This window comes from Mesocricetus auratus, unplaced genomic scaffold, assembly GCF_017639785.1.
Source record: "Mesocricetus auratus isolate SY011 unplaced genomic scaffold, BCM_Maur_2.0 Super-Scaffold_6730, whole genome shotgun sequence".
Classification (NCBI taxonomy): Eukaryota; Metazoa; Chordata; class Mammalia; order Rodentia; family Cricetidae; genus Mesocricetus; species Mesocricetus auratus.
Window position 1 is genome coordinate 11,037,109 of NW_024429184.1, and position 7,233 is coordinate 11,044,341.

A 7,233-nucleotide genomic window follows, 5' to 3' on the forward strand; every position below is an offset into this window, starting at 1 on the left:
TGTGTGCTTTTTTTTTTTTTTTTAAACCGGCCGGATGTGTCTCCTAAGAAGGCGTGCGCTCTCCCTCCCCAAGGACCCTTCTGTGCCCACCGACCTCAGGACCCGCCCAGTGTGCCGACCCGGTGGGACCCAACGCACGCGGCTTAGACCACTGCAAGCGGCCCTTCTTCGGACAAGGCCTTTACCCCTCGCCCAAGGATGGAGACTGTTTCTTTTCCCCTGCATCGGCAAAGAAGATTCCAAACCCAGAAAAGGGCAAAGGAGGGTGGTTAAACTTTTACTTTTTACGCGAGATGAAACTCAACATGGCATAAAAATAACCACTTAAAAATTGACAACTCAGTGGCATTTATTGCGCTTAAAACAGTCAGCAATGACCACTTCAGCTCCTAATTCTGACCGATTCCATCAAAAGGAAACCCCCGCACAAATTAAGTAATTACTCCATTGCCTAGTCTCTGAAAACAGCTAATCCATTTCTTCCTCTATAAATTTACCTTTTCTATACACTTAATATAAATGGAGTTGTGTGCCTTTTTGGCATTGTGTGGGGGTGGGGGTGGGGTGGGTGTGTAACAGGCTGGCCTCAAGCTCACTCTGTAGCCCCAGCAGTCTTTGAACCTACAAATGTCCGGTCTAAGCCTCCCTAGTAGCTGAGATCACAGGCCTGCTCCACCAGGCCTGGTCTTGTCTGGCTAGGTCAAAGAATCCAGACAAGATTATTCCAAGTTGTAGCATGTATCACAGACTACATTGGTTTTCATGGCTACATAGGATGGCATTGTATGTATATACTACAGTTTGCTTTCTGTTCTTACATCTGTTGGTGGATGTATGAGTTATTTCCATCTTCCGGCTAATGTGAACATGTTCACTGAACATACCTATGCATTTGTCTAAATACCCTGTTTCCAATTCCTTGGGATGCATATTTAGGAGTAGAATTTCTGGGCCACATATGGTAATACAATCATACACGTGACTTTTTTGTTTTCCTGCTTTTTGAGACAGGGTCTCCTGTTAGCCCAGGCTGGCCTCAAACTTGATTTGGATGACCTTGAACTTTGGATCCTCCTGTCTCTACCTCTGGAATGATGAGATTACAGGTGTGAGTCACACATTCAGTCACCCACAACCCTTAAACAGGTGATCATCCAGGTGTTTGACTGAAGAAAAAGAAAACAAGAGACATCCAAACATTCCCTAGCGTGGGGACAGAAGTACCTTAGAGAATACTCTAAACTAGGAATTATAGATGATTTTGTTCCTTATTATTACTATTTTAACAATAACTTGTCTGTTATCCCAGGAGCTTTGAAATTACCCAGAGAGTCAGGAAACAGAATGGAGATGGGGTCTTGCATTCTATTGGCAAGCAAACTTTATGACACGCATTGCAGGAGCCAAAGCTGCTCATCATTAGCACTTAGGCTTTCCTCGTAATGATTTAGAAGTCCTTAAAGATAGGATTCTTATATGAGATGGAATCAAAGGAAAACCATGAGCCGTGAAATTAGAAAATCAACCGCCGGCAGTGGGCGGTGGAGGCGCACGCCTTTAATACCAGCACTCGGGAGGCAGAGGCAGGCAGATCTCTGTGAGTTCAAGGCCAGCCTGGTCTATAGAGTGAGTTCTAGGACAGCCTCCAAAACAATACAGAGAAACCCTGTCTTGGGGAAAAAAGAAAGAAAGAAAGAAAAGAAATGAGAAGATCAGTCCAGATCGGAAATTTGAATGATAGGTAGTAAAGTTAGGGAAAGCAGATGTAGCAAGGGATCCTGTACCACCCATTTCCACATGAAGTATTTTATCTACCTGAAACTGTTTTCTCATTCTTTGAGAGCTAACACTGCCTACCTGGTAGGATAGGTAAAAGCTTCCAAACTCACTGGGCATGGTGGCACACACCTTTAATCCCAGCACTCTGGAGGTAGAGGTAGTCAGATCTTTAAGTTTGAGGCCAACCTGGTCTACAAAGCAAATTCCAGGACAGCCAGGGCAACACAGGGAAACCCTGTCTCGAAAACAAACAAAAACAAAAACTTCCAGCCTCAGTAAATGTTCAGTGCTTTTGGTTTAAAATGCTGAAGATGGGCGTGACCACATGAAGATGTGCTGCTATGAACATATTTCACCACACGTTTCGTTTCTCCTCAAATCAAGAAAGTAGGCTACCTTTAAAACCAGTGAGGCCAGGGCAACAACTCAGATTCCTAACCCAGTTTCTGCAAATGGTCTCACTGTTTTCAGTGACTTAGGCAGGCAAATTACCCTGGTCAGGTTTTTGGTTTTTTAACATGGCTCAATCTTTTCTATAACATGGAGTAGCATCTCCTTAATAGGATTTGATAAGATGGTGCATAGGGAGAGCTTAGCCCAGAGCTGGCAAATAGAAAATACTGTTACGTGTATGGATACCAAAGCTGTTACAAATTCTCCAAGGAAAGTAATAGCAGAAGAACAAGATCAACAGAAAGGCAAGTAAATAAGGCTATAGGGGAAAATCAGTCCATTGGAATGACTTGTCTCTTCCTGAAGACAGCTCAGTACATCCCCACGATGGGTATGAGCCCTGCATTGTACTCCAAAGACAGTTTGTTGAGAATAGCTTTAAGCACAGGCCTTTTTGCTCTGGCCCAGGCTTACCAAGCAATCTTGATACAGCTTCTACAAAAGCTCTCTGAGGGAAAGCGTATGAACTGAACATCTAACCTGAATGCTGCCGCATTCTGAGAAATCACGACGTTCTTTGAAAATTGGCGTCTCATTTATCTCTCTGCCTGTTACTATTCTGAGTGGCCAATGTCCGTAAAGTCTAAGTAAGAATGGTTATTAGAAACCATTTTTAAACTGGTTTTTCTAGTAAGTGAGGGAGTCTCATCCAAACTGTCCAAAGGAGGATGCTTATTTAATCTGAGGCCAATTGGAACTACCGACCTGCAAGTATCTAAAAGTCAGCAGGGACTGCATCTATTTAGCTTCAGACTGCTAACCCTTCCTTCTCCATCTTTTTGTTTGACAGTTTTGCTAAGTGGTTCAGACTAGCCTCCAACTCTTCAACCTCCTGCCTCTGCCCCCTGCATGCTGGGATTACAGGAGGCCACCACCACAACCAGTTTCTCAGTGTGTCTTTCTCTGTCTCTTTCTGCCCTGCTCTCTTTCTGTTTGTCCTCTGCGCCTTCTCTTTCTTTCTCTTGAGTGTGTGCTTCCTCTGCTTGACTGCCTCGCACTTAACCATACCAGACATCACTACCACCAGCACCACAGCGTATGGTAAGTGTGGAAATGTCCTCTTCCTTGGTTCATGGTTACCCAGACAAAAGGCAAACAAACAGTCTGAGCCCATTGCTTACAGCATATGTGCTGACTGCTTTTGGGTTAGAAATCCACTTCTGAGCCGGGCGTTGGTGGCGCACGCCTTTAATACCAGCACTGGAGAGGCAGAGACAGGCAGATCTCTGTGAGTTCGAGTCCAGCCTGGTCTACAAAGTGAGTTCCAGGACAGTCTCCAAAGCTACAGAGAAACCCTGTCTCGAATAACCAAAAAAAAAAAAAAAAAAAAAAAAAAGAAATCCACTTCTGATCTAACAGGTTGTTCTGGCATGGAGGAAGGGGCACCAGTTGCAATATGGCACCCGGAATAAAGGGGCTACAAGTGGAAGAATTCACCAAAACTTAGCATAGGAAGAGAGATACGCTGAAGTCCTTGTATTAGTGGATTAATAGGATTGTAGTTTTGAAAAAAAAAAACTTGAGACAGATTCACGTGGCACAGAAATACAGATAAGTGCGACCCCACCCTTCATTTAAAAGAAAAGTCATCTTTTTGTCACAAAGACCATTACAGAAAACCACCACTGCCGCTAACCTCCATTCTGTGAGTTTTGATGCACACCCAGTAGTCAATGACAATGACATCTCATCTGCTGCCTCACTGGCAGCGACTGTAGGAGGCATACCAATTTTCCAGGCTGTAAAATGTGAATGTGAATTATTTAGAATAATAAAATAAAGATCATATGTAGAAGCTAAAGGAGCCAAGGGCATTCACAGATGCCGCTGCTGGATGCTTTAATTCACATTGCTGAGAAAAAGCAACACGTTATAAAAGTGAATATTCAGTGTGAGATTCTTCAGGGAACATGCACACTAACCTTGGGGTTTCTACGGCAGACACTGAAACACTTTACACAGACTGCTAGTTTTCCCAGGCTCTGGGCTGAGACGTGACGGACCAAGTTCTGGAGAGAGGGCTGTAAGCAGACAGTCCCCATGGGTTTCCTTTTGTGAATGAAAACAGCTTGGCGAGCAGACGATGTTTGGCCTTTCCTGTCCAGGACACGGACACAGCGTCTAGAGAGGCTGCAGTCATCTCCGACAAACAAGGACCAGAGCTATCTGCAGCGCATGGTCCACTGAATGGGTGACGAGCCTGGGACCCTGGTGACGTCACTGCGCCTCACCGCTGAGCTTCACTGCTCTTGGTGTGTGGCCTGTCTCTGGGTAAAATGTACTTCTGAGAACAGTTCAGAAGCTTGACACACAGCCACACTGCAACAACCATTATCACCCTCCATTAGGACACTTTCATCAGTCCAAGCTCCGTTCCTGTTAAATGCCATCTCTATGCTCCTGGCCCACCCCTCATCTCTGGCAATCATTCTACTTTGTCTTCATGTTTTGACAAGCTCAAGGAGTTCATATAAGCAGAATAGCATGTTCTTTTGTGTCTGGCTTTGTTTGTTTGTTTGTTTTTCGGGACAGGGTTTCTCTGTGGCAAGTCCTGGAACTTGCACTTGTAGCCAGGCTGGCCTCGAACTCACATAGATCCGCCTGCCTCTGCCTCTCCAGTGCTGGTATTAAAGGCGTGCGCCACCACCTCCTGGTTTACTTTGTTATTTTTAATTATCTGGATCTCCATGAAGGTGTGTGCACTTGAGCATAGGTGCCCGTGGGAGCCAAGGGTGTAAGATGTCAGGACCTGTATATGGAAGCCCATTCCATCTTGCCACAAGTTCAGAGAGCTCAAATCACTCCTATTGTCTTTAAGATATTAACTTAATGGCTACAGGATGCCCTATCTAAATAACAATAGACTTGGGCCCAGGTGGGTTTACATTCATCCCAAAGGCTAGGTGATAGTGCAGCTATGAATCGCCTGATGGCCAAGTAGTATGTGCAGTTAAACACATGGAGTGTCTTTAGGATTAAGGGAAGTAATTGCTGTTTGCAGAAGTTTTCTGCCATTGTCCCCACCTTCGGTTGGCCACTTAAGAGAGTGTATGAATAAACAGAGGTATTCAGTGTGGACTGGAACCGCCCTCCTGACACTAACCTACATCTACCTCTTTCCTTTAACGTCTGTAGCTAGCCTTCCCTCATCCACACTCCCCCACTCAGGAACGGATCCCGGGCTGCTCAGCTGGTCCTGACTGCAGCCCCACAAACACCAGTTTGAGACGGTACGGTACCCCTGGAACTGCAGTTACAGGCAGTTATATGCTAACTGATGTGGGTATTGGCAGCCAAATTTGGGTGGGTCCTCTGGAAGAACAGCAGGTGTTCTTAACCACTGAGTGAGTCATCGCTCTGACCCATCTGTCTTTAAGTTTTTCATTGTATACATTCATTGTATACTTTGTTACATGAGGACATTTTCACACAAGCATAGTTCCCTCATACCTCTATTCTACCCTTTTCCATTGCCCACTAATACTCCCGGTTGCTCTTTTACTTTCAGATCATACATACACATATGATTTTATATATCTACATAAGATATAAGAACTATAAATGAAAAAAACATGCAGCAATTGTCTTTATGACTAGCTTAAAATGATTATCTCTAGTTACACTCACTTTTCTGGAAACTTTGTTCCTTAGAAGTAAAGAAAGAATCCCTTGTGTATATGTGCTTGTTAGTTTTGTTAACTTGACAAGCTAGAGTCGTCTGGGAAGAAGGAACTTCAGTGGAAAAGATGCCTTCACTAGATTGTCTGTGGACAAGTCTGCAGGTATTTTCTTGATTAATAATTGACGTGGGAGATCCCAGCATATTAGGGCCAGTGCCACCTGGGCAGGTGACCCTAGATAGTATAAGAAAGCAAACTGAGCACGTCATGAAAGCAAACAAGCAAGCAGAGTTCACAACTTCCGGCTTCCATTTCCTGCCTTGAGTTCTGCACTGACTCCATTCACGATGCACTATACACTGTGGACTAAAGCAAACCCCTTCCTCTCCAGTTTGAATTAGTCGTGGTGTTTTAACGCAGTAATAGAAAGCAAGCCAGGACATTAGGTAATACCATGTTTTCACTATTCCTTCCTCTATGGTTAAACACGTCCGTTTGTTCCATAACTTAGCTATTGAAGAGAGGGCTATGATAGATATTAATGGACGAGTGTCTCTGTGCTATGATGACATGAATCCTTTGGTAATATTGCATATCAATAGATCTATTTGAGTGTTTTGAGAAGCCTCCACACCAGTTTTCCAGTGTTGGGATTAGTTTGCACTCTCACCAGCAGTGAACAGAGGTTCCTTTTAGTCCATAGCCTCCCCAGCATTGGCTGTTGTTTGTTTTCTTAATGACTCCCATTCTCACTGGGCTAAGATCAAATGGCAGCACAGATTCATCTCTCTGAAGGCTAGTGACGTTGAATAATTTCTATATGTTTATTAGCCCTTTTTAGTTCTATGTATGGTCTGGATATCAGTCCCATCATGTTAAAAGATGTTTCTCCCTTTCCGTAGGCCGTGTCTTTACTTGTGTCCATTGCTACTTTCAGTTTCATGAAATCCAAGGCCGTGGAATAACCCTTCTGTACACCGTGTAAATACATGCCACTATGATTGGTTTAATAAGCAAGCTGACTGGCCAGTAACTGAAAAGGATAAAGTTCGGCAGGAAAGCTAAGCTGAAAATGATGGGATGAGGAAGGGTGGAGGCAAAGGAGTTGCCAGCCAGACACAGAGGTGTAAAGGGAAACTTTTTTCTTGAAAGAAGCCTTCCTGCCAGCCTGCTTCCAGAGCCGCACCAGTCCCAAATAAACACTCAGGAGGCTATATTAATTATGAAGCTGTTGGCCTTGCTTGTTTCTTACTGGCTAGCTCTGACTTAAGTAATTACCCCATAATTGTTAATCTAAGTATTTCTCTTACCGGAGAATAGTTCCGGGCTTCCTACCCCATGGCGTTACATCTTGACTCTCTGTGTTTCTCCTTCCCAGAGT